Consider the following 17,757-nt stretch of genomic DNA (forward strand, 5'->3'; position numbering starts at 1 on the left):
ACCCAGCTGAATCTTTTGTAGCCATTGGGGAAGTGACGCAGGAATTAGAAGATCACTGTCAGTCTCAGTCTCTCTGTGGTTTTGGACAAATACATAAAGACAAGTTCTCAAATAAAATGATAAATTTTAAAATTTATATCATTTCTATAAATTATTAAAAGAAGATATATAGACAGACATATAAAATGCTATCAATTTGGGACCATCATGTATGTCCATGTTAGAAGCACAACGAGACATCCCATCGCTCCTGATAGAATGGCTATTACCAGACATACCAGAGCTGAGATGTTTTATGGAGGTAGAGAGAGATGATAACCCTGGTACAAGTCTGTGTCAGGTTAATTAGTAAAACCATTATGGAAAAGCATCAAAAACTAGAAATAGAATTATTACATGATGTTCAAGCACCATTGCATGGTACAATGAATATGAAATCCCAGGGAGGTGTCCACAGGATCTGCAGTCACTGTGGCAAACACCTCTGCAGTTCCTTTTCATTTAAAGCACCGTCATTCAAAAGAGTTCACACATATGATCCAGTGACATCTCATGGAAGCAACGATGGAAAATGAAAGAAATGGACAAAGTTACATTTTAAAAGGAGTTTAAAAGCAGTACAGCGACAGAAATTCTGTAATTTTGGACAACTTGGAAGACCCTGGAGAATAATGTGCCTAGGATAATATGTCAGTAAAAGTAAACTCTGCTAACCATCCAGGCCAGGAAGACACATAATATGTGCTGCTACCTACATGGGATAAAAGGATGAACAATGGCCAGTCATGAAGATTCAGATCTCTGAATACTGGTGTTGTGTTTGCCAGTGTTTTATGGAGATGATAAATAAAGGCAGTGCACTCAGCCTTGGCAGCTGGAACCCAGGAGCATGGAACTGCATCAGTGTTCCCACCTTGGTGATGGGGCCTCATAACACATCCATCATCTACTGTCTTCCAGGGTGCACTGTCAGTTACAAGTGTGCGAAATGTGTAAATGGGCTCCATCCAGCACTCTGATATGCAGGCTGGATGTCTCCCTCTGTATATTAAAGAAAGACTCCAAGTGGATTGATGACTCATCAGCATAGACATGGAGTGAGGAGCAGGGACTCTGGACACATGGTCTCTGGGATTGGCTCTTCATGCAGCTGTGATTCAGCCTCAGGACCCTGGGCGTCATGGTGGAGCCACAGACACAGCTCCCCATGATGTGGACTCCAGCCCCAGAGTGCATAGCCACTGTGTGTCCCACTTTCTGCTCTCCCTCAACCACAGCAGGTGCAGGGGGTTCCACTACACTGGAGGAGAACCAGATCAGCTGAAAGTGCACACCCAACACTTTCCATTCAGTTATGACCTTGACTGCTGATGTCCAGGGCATTTCCCTCCTGAGTTCAGACAGGGAGCCCCCCAGGAGGGTCCCAAGACCTAGAGGATGAGGAAGTCCCTGTAGGCTTCCCAGGGGCCTGCAGAAGCTCAGCCTGAGACACAGCTGAGCTGCAGTACATCCCTGAGTGCTGTGACATTCACACAGGGACCACAGACTGTTCCAGGATTAAAGGGGAAATGCAGGTCGGGTTAAAGTATGCAGAAAGTGAGTGTGGATCACCCACATGTAGAGTCAAAGGTTGGTTCAGTGCACACTTGCTGGTTGTGGCAGGAGAGGGATGAGTGGAATAGTTGCTGTTTAACAGATCAACGGCCCTGTCTCAGCTGTCCCTGGTTATACAGGGAAAACTGAAACTGTCCAAAGCTTTCAGTGCCCTGAGGGTGCTGTCGTGAGTCAGGTTGGAAGAGACTCAATAGTGTCCTCAATATTCCCACATCTCTGATCCTGGTGAGCACAGTCGCTGTCCATGAACCAAATTGTTCATTTAGGACTTCTTCCTTTTACATCAAACTTTCAATCCGTCATTGAAGTTGGGAGGGACAGAATCAAAAAGTAGAATTCTTCCCTCAAAGCTGTTACAGGAGAGCAAACCCCAATTCCCTGACAGGAAACCAGGGCTTCATCTCCCTCTGCGCTTGTGCAGGAGCAGAATCTGGGCTCAGTGCGTTTTATGCGCCCCCTGGTGGAGCCGCGGGCGCCTGCAGGAGTTTTGTGTCTAGGCTAAGTGTGAGGGCCCCTCACTCTGTCCCTGGCACAGAAATAGGTGGCCGTGTCCGCTGCTCTCAGACCGGTCATTTTCAGATGCACTGTGGTCGAGGTTTTGGAGATGGTGAATCGACCATTCACCCAGCTCGCGTAGTATGCGCTACCACCAGTACTAATGTATCCGATCCATTCCAACCCCTTCCCTGGAACCTGGTGGACCCAGCCAATGCTGTAGCTACTGATGTCGGATCCCGAGGCTGTGCAGGTGAGTGTTAGGGTTCCTGCAGGCGTGACCAGGCCTCCCCCGGAATCCTCCAGCTGCTCCTGACACTGGACACCTGCTAACACAGACGACATGGTCAGGACACTGTCACTCACCCTCTCTGTGTCTCTCACTCACCTCCTCTCCCAGACTCAGTACCCCGCGTTCCCCATCATTACCTTTGAGCACAGCGACCAGGAGAAGCCAGCGCAGCCCAGTCTCCATGGTGAGTGTCTGTGTTGAGTGTGATCACTGCGTGGACACCTGGGAGTCCTGGGGCTGGAGCTCCTGTGCCAGAGCTGCAGGGTGAGGGCTGGGCAGGTTTTCATGGGCAGAGGGAGGCCCTATTTGCATATTCTGCCCCTATATAGCAGGCATGGGTTCAGATGCCTCAGAGAGGACAGTGCCCAGGGCAGACGTGGTGACCTGGGTGTGTAGGTTGATGGCTATGATAGGTGTCAGATCATATACATTTTTACGTTATCATTGTTGTTTAAACAATTGAAGGCAATGACCTTGTTTCATTTTAATATGTGTTTACCCTTAATAATCCAGTGTTAGCATGTCCTTCATTTTTAAATAACCATTGGTTCATTTTTAGCTATTTGAATAACATTGAAATAGTGACAGTGAGAGAAGGGGTGAGAGAAAGAGAAATGTAGAGATGGACAGAAAAAGTGACAAAGGGAGATTTCCACCTTTGATTGACAGCCCCAAATATCCCAAGTGCCTACAACATCGAGGACTTAGCCTTTCTAAAACCTGGAGCCCAAAACTGAGACTTTGTTTCCCACATCAGTGGTAGGGGCTCATTCACTTGTAGCGTCATCTACAGTTTTCCAAAATGCATTATCAGAAAAAGTGTGGGAAGTCGTGTTTCCGAATGATTCATTCTGATGGGAACACAGGTGTCCGTAGTGGGGACTTTGCCAATTTTGTCCTAATGCCTGCCTCCCACTTTTAAACAGATTAAAGACTGCAAGTGGATTCTTTTTAGGTTAACTATGTTTTGTTTCCTTATTCATCCATTGCCTATTTAACACTCGTCATGAACACAGAACACTGTGCTTGCTAGTGGGGTTTGTGTGCTATTGGAATCTGTGTGTTGTAGAAATGGGCACAGATCAACTCAGTGTCGTTCACATTTCCATCTCCTTTCCTACACTCTGAGTTGGAGGGGCCTGGAGGCCTCAGTTCTGGTTATTCGTGGAACCTGTCCTGGGTTGTGGTGAACTGAGTCAGCCCACTGTGGTGTGGGCAGAATTATTCCTTCCTGTGAGTGCTTTGTGCCCTGGTATCAGCTGCCCTGTGTTCCCCCTCTTCCCTGTTCTGTAACCATGACTCTGAGTTCAGCTCAAGCACTGGGTAGAAGTCACTGTGTCACAATTCACCCGCAGTCCTGGGTTCAGGTAATGCAGCTTTGTTCACAATAGTTCATTCTAAATAAAGTGAAATGTGCCTAAAACGGTGAATGCAGTCTGTTACATTTGACATGGAATATTATTCAGTGTTATGAAGGAGGTTGTTCTGTCATTGGAAATCATGGGTCAGCCTGGAGCATAATATGCTAACAGAAATAATGCAGGTACATGTGGACACATAGTATGTGACATTAGTTATATATGCAACCCACAAGCTTGAACTCACAGAGGCAGGAAGTGCAAGGGAAATCACTGTCTACCATGACCCAAGTGTTTGTCCCCTTCCAACCCTGTGGGAAACTGGGGGAAGTTCCAGGCTCCTGACTTTAGGCTGATCCATCTCAGCCTTTGCAGCCATTCATGAAGTGAACCAGTGAATGGAAGCTTCTCTCTCCATTTGTTGGTCTCTTCATCTCCTGCTATAACACTGCCTTTCAAATAAAATAAACTTAAAATAAATGAAAGATTAATTATACATATGGTCAGGAGCCTATTTCCAGATGTTGAATGAACTCAAGCCACTGAATCCCATGGGAAGAAATCAATTGTGTACATGCAGTGACTGGTAAGGTGGTGACAGGAGCAGCACTGGAGTGAGCCTGAGGGATTGCTGCCTCCCATGTCAGGATGCTTAGTGCTGTGTCCTAGTTTGGTTCCAGTGTCAGATTCCTGCCTAAGCCCCTCTGTGAAGCCGTAGGTGAAGTTACAAGTACTCCTATGTGGAGCCCTGGACAGAATTCCAAGTTCCTGGCTGTCACCTGACCCAGCTGAAGCTTTTGTAGCCATCTGGGAAGTGACCCAGGAGTTAGAAGATCACTGTCAGTCACAGTCTCTTTGCCTTTATGGAAAAATATGTAAATACAAATGTCAAAATAAGTGAAATATTATCTATAACTGTTTAAAAAGATATAAAGGCAACATATAAAATTATATATTGGGCCCATCATGCATGTCCATATTAGATGCACAATGAGACATCCCATCCTTCCTGTTAGAATGAGTATTATCCTACAATCCAGAGCTGACAATCCATGTGGAGGTAGCTGGAGATAACTCTGGTGCAAGATCGGAGTCAGGTAAACAAGTAAAACTATTATGGAAAATCATCAAAAACTGAGAAATAGAATTTTCACAAGATCTTCAAATACCATTTCTGGGTAGAAGGAATATGAAATCCCAGGGAGGTGTCCAGGGGAACTGCAATCAATGTGGCAAACACCTCTGCTCTTCCATGTTCAATTAATGCAGCGTCATTCACGAGAGTTCACACATACAATCCAGTGAAATATTCATGAAGAAAGAATCAACAATGGAACAAATGGACAAAATTATATTTAACAGGAAGTTTATATGGCAGTAAAGATGAGGAAATTCTGTATTTTGGACAACTTGGATGATCCTGGAGAATAATGTCCAAGGATAATGTGTCAGGGTAAGTACACTCTGCTAACCATGCAGGACAAGAAGACAAATAATACGTGATGCTGGATACATGGGATAAAAGGATGAAGTCACAGAGGCAGGAAGTACGATGGTGAAGACCAACGTCTGAGCAAGGGAGGAGCAGAGGAGACGCTGGAGCAAGGTCAGAGTTCCAGTCCAACAGGATCCACACACTGAGGATCTACTGTACAGCATGGTCACAGCAGTGAAGGGAATATTGTGTCTACAGAATTCCAAAACAGGAGACAACTGACATTCTACCATGGAAACATGTGGTTTTCTGATGAGTATGTCAGTAAGTCTGACTTCATAACTCCACTCAATTTGATATATTTATTTATCAACACATAACATTATACTTCATAGGTCTATGTTCAGATGTTATTTATCAAATATTTATAATAAAAAATGATCAAAAATGAAGATTCAACACTCTGAATACTGCTGTAGTGCTTTCCAATATTTTATGGAGATGATAAATAAATTCCAGTGCACTCAAGGCTTGGCAGCTGGAACCCAGGAGCATGGAACTGCATCAGTGTTCCCACCTTGGAGATGGGGCCTCATAACAGATCCATCATCTACTGTCTTCCAGGGTGCATTGTCAGTGCAAGTATGGGAAATGTGTAAATGGGCTCTGTCCATCACTCTGTATGCAGCCTGTGTGTCTCTCTCTCTAATACTTATGAGAGACTCCAAATGGATTGATGACCCCAGTCAGCATGACATGGAGAGAAGAGCAGGGACTCTGGTCACATGGTTTCTGGGACTGGCTCTTCTTGCAGCTGTGATTCAATCTTTTTTTTTATTTTTATTTTTTTAGAATATAAAATGCATCTTTTGTATTGTTGTGGCTTACCCCGACCTCCCACCCTCCCGTGCCCCTCCCCTCACCCACTCCCTCTCCCATCCCGCCCTTTATCACATTTCATTTTCAATTGCCTTCATATATTGAAGATCAACTTAGTATATACTAAGCAGGGATTTCAACAGGTTGCACTCACACAACCGAACCAGATATAGGGTATTGTTCGACTAGTAGTGTATTTTTGAGTTTCATAGTTAAACATATTAAGGACAGAGATCCTGTGTGGGGAGCATGAACCCAGTGACTCCTGTTGTTGATTTAACAATTGGCACACTTATTTATGATGTCAGCAATCACCCGAGACTCTTGCTATGAGCTGTCTAGGCCATGGAAGTCCCTTGAGTTCACCGACTCTGAACTTGTTTAGTCAAGGCCATATCACAGTGGAGGTTCCTTCCTCCCTTCAGAGAAAGGCGCCTCTCTCCTTGATGGCCTGATCCTTCTGCTGGGGTGTTCTTCACCAGTCCTTCATTTAGATTGTTTTTTTTGCCACCGTGTCATGGCTTTCCATGCCTGTGAGACTCTCATGGACCTTTTAGTCAGATCCGAATGTCCCAAGGGTTGATTCTGAGGCAGGAGTGCTGTTTTGGGCATTTGCCATTCTAGGACTCTGCTGTGTGTTATGCTTCCCCCGCAGGATCATTCTCTCCCTTTTGGTGACTCAATCTTAGGACACTGATCATTATGCTGGAGCCACAGACACAGCTCCCCGTGATGTGGACTCCAGCCCCAGAGTGCACAGCCACTGTGTGTCCCACTTTCTGCTCTCCCTCAACCACAACAGGTGCAGGGGGTCCCACGAAACTGGAGCAGAACCAGATCAGCTGGAAGTGCACACCCAACACTTTCCATTCAGTGATGACCTTGACTGCTGATGTCCAGTGCATTTCCCTCCTGAGTTCAGGCAGGGAGCCTACAGGAGGGTCCCAGGACCTAGAGGATGAGGAAGTCCCTGTAGGCTTCCCAGGTGCCTGCAGAAGCTCAGCCTGAGACACAGCTGAGCTGCAGTACATTCCTGAGTGCTGTGACATTCACACAGGGACCACAGACTGTTCCAGGATTAAAGGGGAAATGCAGGTCGGGTTAAAGTCTGCAGAAAGTGAGTGTGGATCACCCACATGTAGAGTCAAAGGTTGGTTCAGTGCACACTTGCTGGTTGTGGCAGGAGAGGGATGAGTGGAATAGTTGCTGTTTAACAGATCAACGGCCCTGTCTCAGCTGTCCCTGGTTATACAGGGAAAACTGAAACTGTCCAAAGCTTTCAGTGCCCTGAGGGTGCTGTCGTGAGTCAGGTTGGAAGAGACTCAATAGTGTCCTCAATATTCCCACATCTCTGATCCTGGTGAGGAACAGTCGCTGTCCATGAACCAAATTGTTCAATTAGGACCTCTTCCTTTTACATCAAACTTTCAATCCGTCATTGAAGTTGGGAGGGACAGATCAAAAAGTAGAATTCTTCCCTCAAAACTGTTACAGGAGAGGAAACCCCAATTCCCTGACTCGAAACCAGGGCTTGGGCTCCCTATGCACATGTGTATGACCAGAATCTGGGCTCAGTGTGTTTTGTGCGCCCCCTGGGGAGCCGCACTCCCCTGCAGGTAGGTTTGTGTCTTGGCACAGCCTGAGAGCCCCTCACTGTGTCTCTGGCACAGAAATAGGTGGCCATGTCCGAAGCAGTCAGACTGGTCATTTTCAGATGCACCGTGGTCGAGGTTTTGGAGATGGTAAATCGGACATTCACCCAGCTCTCATAGTATGCGCTACCACCAGTACTAATCCATCCGATGTATTCCAGCCCCTTCCCTGCAGCCTGGCGGAACCAGTCCATTGCATAGCTACTGAGGGAGAATAGTGAGGCTGTGCAGGTGAGTGTCAGGGATCCCCCAGGCTGGACCAGGTTTCCCCCGGACTCCTCCAGCGACTGACACTGGACACCTGCAAATACAAACGTCCTGGTCAGCACACTGTCACTCATACTCTCTGTGTCTCTCACTCACGTCCTCTCCCAGACTCAGTGCCCTGCGTTCCCCATCATTACCTTTGAGCACAGCGACCAGGAGAAGCCAGCGCAGACCAGTCTCCACGGTGAGCATCTATGTTGAGTGTGATCACTGAGTGGACACCTGGGAGTCCTGGGGCTGGAGCTCCTGTGCCAGAGCTGCAGGGTGAGGGCTGGGTTGGTTTTCATGGGCAGAGGGAGGCCCTATTTACATGTACTGCCTCTATATAGCAGGCGTTGGGTCAGACGCCTCAGAGAGGACAGTGCCCAGGGCAGACCTGGTGACCTGGGTGTGCAGGGTGATGGCTATGATATGATTGAGATCATATGAATTTTTATGTTATCATAATTTTAAAAAGTTGAAGGCAAAAACCTTGTTTCATTTTAATGTTTGTGTATCCTTCGTAACCAGTGCTAGCAATAACATGTCCTTCATTTATTTAAATAACCATTAGTTCTTTATCATCTATATGAAAGACATTTGGACAGTGATAGAGAGAGAAGGGGTGAGAGAAAGAGAAATGTAGAGATGGACAGAAAAGGTGACAATGGGAGATTTCTGCCTTTGGGTTGACAGCCCCAGACATCCCAAATGCCTATGACCCCTAGGAGTTAGTCTTTCTGAACCCTGGAGCAAGAAACCGTGTCTGTAATTCCAACGTTGGTGGTAGGGGCTCCTTTGCTTGTAGTGTCATCTACAGTTTCCCATGATGCATTATGTGGGGAAAGTGTGGGAAGCCGTGAGGCTGGGCTCAGTCAGTTCTCTGATGGGAACACGGGTGTTCCTAGTGGGGACTTAGCCAATTTTCTCCTAATGCCTGTCGCCCACTTTTATACAGATGAAGGACTGCAAGTCCATTTTTTAAGGTTAACTGTGTTTTTTTTCCTTATTCATCCATTGCCTTAAATTTTAAAAACTGTTTAAACTGTTTAAAACTGTTCCTGAACACAGAACACTGTACATGGTAGTGGGGTTTGTGTGCTCCTGGAATGTGCATGGTAGAAATGGGCACAGATCAACTCAGTGTCATGCACATTTCCACCCCCTTTCCATCACTCTGTTGGGAGGCCTGGAAACCTCAGTTCTAGTTATTTGTGGAACCTGTCGTGTGTTGTGGTGAACTGAGTCAGCCCACTGTGGTGTGGGCAGAATTATTCCTGCCTTTGGTGGTGCTTTGTGTCCCGGTATCAGCCGTCCCCTGTTCCCCCCTCTTCCCTGTGTCTAGTAATCATGACTCTGAGTTGAGGTCAAGCACTGGGTAGAAGTCACTGTGTCACAATTCATCCGCAGTCCTGGATTCAGCTTACAGCTTTGTTCACAATAGTTCAGTCAACAAAGATCAAGTGTGCATAAAACTGTGAATGGATTCTTTCACATTTGGACATAGAATATTATTCAGTATTAAGAAGGAGATTGTTCTGTCATTAGGAAACGTGGGTCAGCATGGAGCATAATATGCTAACAGAAATAATGCAGGTACATGTGGACACATAGTATGTGACATTAGTTATATATGCAGTCCACAAGCTTGAACTCACAGAGGTAGGCAGTGCAATGGTGATCACTGTGTACCATGACCCAAGTGTTTGTCCCCTTCCAACCCTGCGGGAAACTGGGGGAAGTTCCAGGCTCCTGGCTCATGGTGAGCCATCCCAGCCTTTGCAGCCATTCACGAAGTGAACCAGTGGCAGGAATTCTCCCTCCATCTGTTGGTCTCTTCCTCTCTTGCTATAACACTGTCACTCACATTTTTTTGTAGGGTCAGCAGCAACACGGAAAGCCCAAAACCATTTTTGGAGGCACAGTGATTTCCTTCTTAACTGAATTGCCTGGGCTCTGGGTCTTGGGAGCCTGATGGGAGGATGAGGACCAGTAAAATGGAAACAGAAAGGGAAATGTCCCCTAAAGAATAAGGGCAGAAGAGGTGTCTGGCTAGTGCTCACTTGGATTCTGAGCTTAGGTGAAGTCCATGGGCCAGAAACCCATGCCTACTGGGATAGAGTGTGCATGAATATAACTGTGTTTTGAGAATACAGGCTTTATATGGAGACACATCTCAAAGCATCCATGACAAAAGAGTATAAATGGTTTCTAATATGAGGAGGCCTCCATTCCTTTCTGATCAGGCCAGGTTGTGGCATTCAAGCCCCAGCACCTATGGGTGGCTCCTGGGCCTTGATAATTTTCCTTCTATTTAGTAGGGGTTTCTGTGCCAACCATGTCCTGTTAGGTGCCTACTGGTACCAGGGAGTCTTTCTAACGCAGCACAGTGTAAATCCAGCATCTGTTCGAATTTTGACTGAAGCAGCTTCTGCTTCTCGCACAGTCTCCTTCACAGACTGCATGAGGCTCTGAGCATTGTGAACCAGCATGTCTGTGGCCTGCTCAGACTCCTTGTCACTGATGGGAGTCCGGCCCAGCATGGTAGCCTTCACTGTGGACAGGATTTTGAGCTGGGTGCTTATAGTTGGGATTCGTTCACACACCTGTAAGAGGTTGGTTCTAATCCGCTTATCTGTGTACTGCTTGGCAACCTCCTAGGCAACCGAGTCACCTCATCTGAGGCCGTGGCGATGTCCTTGGCACACTGAATGAGTGCCCGCTTGGTACCATTGCCTCCTCTCACAAGCCGAGACATCTCAGCCATCAGCAGAGCCATGAGTTTGGCTGCTGCAATGATGTCATTGCCCTTGTTGGACCATTTGCGAGCTTCATCATGGAGCTGCCTGGCAGCCATCATCATTGGCTGGTTAATCACCTCCCCGGCTTTCTGCGGCATCTAAAATGAAATAGATACTTAAAATAACTTGAAGATTAATTATACATGTGATTAGGACCCTATTTCCTAATGTTGAAAGATCTCAAGCAACTGAATCCCAAGGGAAGCAATCAATTCCTTAAATGCAGTGATGATAAGGTGGAGACAGGAGCAGCACTGGAGTGAGCCTGAGGGATTCCTGCCTCCCGTGTCAGGATGCTTAGTGCTGCATCCTAGTTTGGTTCCAGTGTCAGAGTCCTGTCTAAGCCCCTCTGGGAGGCAGTAGGTGAAATTCCAAGTAGTCCCACATGGGAGCCTGGACAGAATTCCAAGCACCTGGCTGTCACCTGACCTAGCTGAAGCTTTTGTAGCCATTGGGGAAGTGACCCAGGAGTTAGAAGATCACTGTCAGTCTCAGTCTCTTTGTGGTTTTGGACAAATACATACAGACAAATTTTTAAATAAAATGATAAATTTTTTTGACAGGCAGAGTAGACAGTGAGAGAGAAATAGACAGAGAGAAAGGTCTTCCTTTACCATTGGTTCACCCTCCAATGGCCGCTGCAGCTGGCGCACCACACTGATCTGAAGGCAGGACCCAGGCACTTCTCCTGGTCTCCCATGTGGGCACAGGGCCATCCTCCACTGCACTCCCTGGCCACAGCAGAGAGCTGGCCTGGAATAGGGGCAACCGGGACAGAATCTAGAGCCCCAGCTGGGACTAGAACCCAGGGTGCAGGCGCCGCAGGTGGAGGATTAGCCTAATGAGCCATGGAGCTGGCCAATAAAATGATAAATTTTAAATTTTATGGTACACCTATAAATTTTAAAAGAAGATATAAAGGCAAGCATATAAAATGCTACAAATCTGGGAACCTCATGTATGTCCATGTTAGAAGCACAACGAGAGATCGCATCACTCCTGTTAGAATGGCTATTACCAGACATACCAGAGCTGACATGTTTTATGGAGGTAGAGAGAGATGATAACCCTGGTACAAGTCTGTGTCAGGTTAATTAGTAAAACCGTTATGGAAAAGCATCAAAAACTAGAAATAGAATTATTACATGATGTTCAAGCACCATTGCATGGTACAATGAATATGAAATCCCAGGGAGGTGTGCACGGGATCCGCAGTCACTGTGGCAAACACCTCTGCAGTTCCTTGTTCATTTAGAGCACCGTCATTCAAAAGAGTTCACACATATGATCCAGTGACATCTCATGGAAGCAAGAATGGAAAAGGAAAGAAATGGACAAAGTTACATTTTAAAAGGAAGTTTATAAGCAGTAAAGAGTAAGAAATTCTGTTATTTTGGACAACTTTAATGATCCTGGAGAATAATGTGCCTAGGATAATATGTCAGTAAAAGTACACTCTGCTAACCACCCAGGCAAAGAAGACACATAATATGTGATGCTACCTACGTGGGATAAAAGGCTGAAGGCACAGAGGCAGGAAATACGATGGTGAAGACCAAAGTCTGAGTGAGGGAGGAGCAGAGAATGGTGGAGCAATGTCAGAGTTCTAGTCCCACAGGATCCACACACTGAGGGATCTACTGCACAGCATGGTCACAGAGCTTAAGAGAATATTGTGAGTGGAAAATCCTAAAAGCAGGAGATAGCTGAACTCCACCAAAAACATGTGTTGAGGTATGAATGTGTCAGCAAGTCTGAGTTCATAATTCCACTCAATATGCATTCATTTTGTCCACACATATCATTGTACCTCATAGAGCTATACTCAATTCTTATTTATAAAACATTTATGAATATGAAATGGCAACGATGGCCAATCATGAAGATTCAGATCTCTGAATACTGGTGTTCTGTTTGCCAATGTTTTATGGAGATGATAAATAAAGGCAGTGGTCTCAGGCTTGGCAGCTGGAACCCAGGAGCTTGGAATTGAATCACTGTTCCCACCTTGGTGATGGGGCCTCATAACACATCCATCATCTACTCTCTTCCAGGGTGCATTGTCAGTACAAGTATGGGAAAGCGTGTAAATGGGCTGTGTCCAGAATTTTGATATGCAGCCTGGGTGTCTCCCTCTCTAATACTGATCTAAGACTCCAAATGGATTGATGACGCCAGTCAGCATAGACATGGAGTGAAGAACAGAGATTCTGGACACATGGTCTCTGGGACTGACTCTTCCTGCAGCTGTGATTCAGCCTCAGGACACTGGGCATCATGCTGGAGCCATAGACACAGCTCCCCGTGATGTGGACTCCAGCCCCAGAGTGCACAGCCTCTGTGTGTCCCACTTTCTGCTCTGCTGAACCACAGCAGGTGCAGGGGGTCCCACGACTCTGGAGTAGAACCAGATCAGCTGGAAGTACACACCCAACACTTTCCATTCAGTTATGACCTTGACTGCTAATGTCCAGTGTATTTCCCTCCTGAGTTCAGGCATGGAGCCCAGAGGAGGGTCCCAAGACCTAGAGGATGAAGAAGTCCCTGTAGGCTTCCCAGGTGCCTGCAGAAGCTCAGCCTGAGACACAGCTGAGCTGCAAGTACATTCCTGAGTGCTGTGACATTCACACAGGGACCACAGACTGTTCCAGGATTAATGGGGAAATGGAGATGGGTTATAAAGTGTGGAAAGTGAGTTCAGAACACCCACAGTTTAAAATAAGATGGTTGGTTCAGTTCAGCACACAGGCTGCTCTGACAGGAGGTAGGGACGACTTATACAATTGAGGTAGCAAATCAAGATCCTGGCTCTGCACTCTGTGGATTTGAGGGAAAACTAATGTTGTCCTATAGTCGGTAGTGGCCTGAGAACGCTGTCCTGAGTCAGACGGGAAAACACTCACGAGGTCCCCAGATATTCCCACATCTCTGATCCTGGTGATCCTGGAAGGCACAGTCATCGTGCACAAACCTGAATGTGTCCATTTAGGACTTCTTCCTGTCACATGAAACTTCTCTACATCAGTGACGTCAGTATAAGGGACAGAGACATAAAAGGAGAAGTCCTCCCTCAAAAATGTTACAGGAGAGGAAACCCCAATTCCTTGACAGGAAACCAGGGCTTCATCTCCCTCTGCACCTGTGCAGACCAGATTCTGGCTCAGTGTGTTTTGTGCGCCCCCTGGTGGAGCCGATCGCCCCTGCATGGAGGTTTGCTTCTGGGCTCAGCCTGAGGGCCCCTCACTCTATCTCCTGCGCAGAAATAGGTGGCCATGTCCGCGGCTGTCAGACTGTTCATTTGCAGAGACACCGTGTTTTGGTTGGTGTTGCTGGAGATGGTGATTCAACCATTGAGGCAGCTCTCGTATTTGTGCTACCACCACTCCAAATGTATCTGATCCACTCCAGCCCCTTCCCTGGAGCCTAGGGGGCCCAGTTCATGTAGGAGCTACTAATGGTGAATCTAGAGACTTTGCAGGTAGTGTCAGGGATCCCCCAGGCATGACCAGGTGACCCCTGGACTCCTTCAGCTCCTGACACTGGACACCTGCAAACACAGACGTCGTGGTCAGGAAGCTGTCACTCACACTCTCTGTATCTCTCACTCACGTCCTCTCCCAGATTCAGGGCCCCGCGTTCTCCACATTACCTTTGAGCACAGCGACCAGAAGAAGCCAGCGCAGCCCAGTCTCCATGGTGAGCGTCTGTATTGAGTGTGATCACTGAGTGGACACCTGGGAGTCCTGGGGCTGGAGCTCCTGTACCAGAGCTGCAGGGTGAGGGCTGGGCTGGTTTTCATGGACAGAGGGAGGCCCTATTTACATATGCTGCCCCTATACAGCAGGCATGGGGTCAGATTCTCAGACAGGACAGTGCCCAGGGCAGACGTGGTGTCCTGGGTGTGTAGGGTGATGGCTATGATAGGATTCAGATCCTGCAAATTTTTTTTCTTGTTGTTGTTTTACCAGTTGTAGGCAACGTGTTAATTTCATTCTAATATGTCTGTGCCCTTAATATCCAGTGTTAGCAATACCATGTCCTTCATTTTAAAATGACCTTTGCTTCATGATTAACTATGATAATGACATTGGAACAGTGACAGAGAGAGAATTGGTGAGAGAAACAGAAATGTAGAGGTGGACAGTGAGTTGACATTGGGGGATTTCTGCCTTTGGATTGACAGCTCCAAACAACCCAAATGCCTACAACATCTAGGAGTTAGTTTTCCTAAACCCTAGAGCAAAAAACTGGGTCTGTGTTTCCTATGTGGGTTGTAGGGACTCTTTCGCTTGTAGCGACAGGTACAGTTTCCCATGATGATTTATCATCAAATGGTGAGAAGCCATGTGGCTGTGCTGAAGCAGCACTCTGATGGGAGCAGGCGTGTCTGTGGTGGGGACTTAGCCAATTGTGTCCTAATTCCTGCTCCCCACTTTTACAGATGAAAGAGTACAAGTGGATTCACTTAAGGTTAATTATATTTGTTTTTTTTTTTTTAGAAAAATTGTGGTTTCATACCATGTGATTTTTCTCATTTTTATAAAGATTTATTTAATTTCTTTAAAGTCAGAGATACACAGAGAAAGAAGGAGACGAAGTCAGAGAGAGAGAAGTCCTCCATCCATGGGCTCCCTCTCCAAATGGTAACAATGGTCGGAGCTGCACTGATCTGAATCTAGGAGCCAGTTGCCTGCACTGGGTCTCCCATGGATTACAGGAGCTGAAGATGTCAGCCATCTTCTACTGCCTACCCAGGCCACAGCAGAGAGCTGGATTGGAAGTGGAAATGCCAGGACTCCAACTGGCATCCATATGGGATGGCAACAATGAAGGCAGAGGCTCTACCCACTACACCACAGCACCGGCCCTGATGATCTTAATTATATATGGAATCCACAAAAGTGAATCACAGAGGCAGGAAGTACAATGCAGATACCCGAGTCTGGGAGTAGAGAAGAAAAGGGACAACATTCCTGCAAGCACAGAGAGTTTTCTGTGACCAGAGAGGCACATTGAGAGATCTACTGCACAGCACAGGGACAGTAGTTATGAAGCTTTATTGTGTTCTTTCCAGTTCCTGCAGGAGTAGGCATTTGTCATCCAGTCACAAAGAATGGTAGTGTTGATAGGGAAGGACTTGTGAGTTCGTCTGACTCTAGAATTCCTGATGAAATAAATCCACATCAACACCTTTCCTTATAACTCACATACAGATTCAGGTACTATTTGTCATTTTAACATTTATGAAATCTATTTTGAAGGGACAATTCTCTGTTGACTTGTCTTGCATCTGTCTGTGGTTTTATTTTAAGAAGAAAATTATGTGGTGTTGCAATCATTCCTGGTACTAATGCAGTCACGAGGGCTGTGAGTTTATCAGCACGTGAGAGGTTATCTGTCATGTCCGGCTGGCACAACTGCCCCACCACTGCCCTCTCGAATTCCTCCCCTCCCATGTGTGAAACAGAGTCATTTTAGAAGAGCCCCTGTGTTCACTCAGATCAAGTCCATGGAAACCTCTCTCTGTGCTGTTTACTTCACCCCCCAATCTCCCTGCGTCCAACTGGTTTCACAAGACGTTAGTTCATGTAACCACCAAGGCCCACCTGCCAACTCCTTGAAAACACAGTCATCAGAGACCCCAGTCATGCTTGCCCAGGCAGGACCACCCTCTTCTCACCATGGTGCAGTCCTGCCATTTGTCACCCTGGGGACCCAGCGTCTCATACAACTGACAGCCCATCAGCACATGGTGGGAGACTCTGTCGTGGTATTTACACAAGTGCCTGGGGGTCATGGAATGGCATCGTCTCTGGTGAGTACATCCAGTGATGACTCCACACCATGAGTGGATTCAATGTCAGGGCCTCATGGAGGAAGCTGAGGTCTCCAGTGCCCCTAACAGGACGACACGGAATGCTGGGAGCAGCCTGCTGGTGGTGAATGTGGTTTGTCTTCACAGCATCAGTGCTGAGCATGGCCCCAATGTAACAGCACTGACAAGGGGTACACGGTCTGGATGTTTCCATGAAAAGTATGGAATAACCAGACTCTGATGTCAGATGCAAAGTCCTTGTAAAACTACTGAAGGAAACATTGGGAAAAATCTCCCTGATGTTGGTCTGGCCATGATTTCCCTTTCAGATCTTCAAAATTCAAGAGACCTAAGAAAATATTTTCAGATGATGCTGCATAACTACAGAGCTTCTGCATTACAGACTAACTGAGAAGTGAGCAGCCTACACACTGATTGGAAGTGACTATTCTTGTATCAAATGTATGATCAATAGCCTGTATCCAAAAGGAATAAAAAGGAACAGTCTGTATGAGCCATGTTTAGAACTGTTCTGAGTCTTCTGCAGTCTCAAAATAACTGTGATACACAATTGGCTTCTTCATCCTGATCGACAGGTTCTGCGTCATCAGGCCTACAATGGGTATAGAAGCAAACCTCTCTGATTGTGTGTGGCTCAGTGTCGCTATGGATTCATTCTGGTTCGGGCAAGAGGCGCGGGGTCACCACACAGACCCCGGGAGTTGGGTGAAAGCAGGCCAGAGGTGAGCAGCCCGCAGACTCATTTATTTCAGTTGGTACCACAGCTTATATAGCTGAGGCAGCCAATCTGGTCAAGGGGCAGCTTATGCCTAACCAATCACAGCCTGTTGCCAGGCAGTATCTGAAGCCATCCAATCACACCCTGTTGCCAGGCAGGCTCCATTGCCAGGTGGCATTGAAGCCATGCCTGAGTAACTGATGCTCGCTTGCCAGCAGCCATCTAGGCATGGCCTTCTCATTCTACCACAGCTCAGTGTGTCCTAAAGGCATTGTGTTTTAGGTGTGCTCCCAGGGAGACCATGGGAGAAAAGATGGGAGTTCTGGGAGTGAGGCCTAGTGGGATTTGTTCATTCCTGGGGAATCTGCTGTTGGAGGTACCACGGTAGATCTCCTGAGTCCCCAGCTTCAGCACAGAGCACAGTGTTATTA

The 17,757-nt window shown here is 46.8% G+C and overlaps 1 pseudogene and 1 gene segment (V, D, J or C); both read right to left on the reverse strand.

Moving 5' to 3' along the window:
• The window catches only part of LOC149120180 (Ig heavy chain V-A1 region BS-5-like), a 480,385-nt gene that overhangs the window by 459,965 nt on the left and 2,663 nt on the right, over positions 1-17,757 (reverse strand).
• LOC149120196 (vinculin pseudogene) lies at positions 10,326-13,732 on the reverse strand (annotated as a pseudogene).

This window comes from Oryctolagus cuniculus, chromosome 20 (assembly GCF_051225735.1).
Source record: "Oryctolagus cuniculus isolate XC-2025 breed Fujian yellow rabbit chromosome 20, ASM5122573v1, whole genome shotgun sequence".
Classification (NCBI taxonomy): Eukaryota; Metazoa; Chordata; class Mammalia; order Lagomorpha; family Leporidae; genus Oryctolagus; species Oryctolagus cuniculus.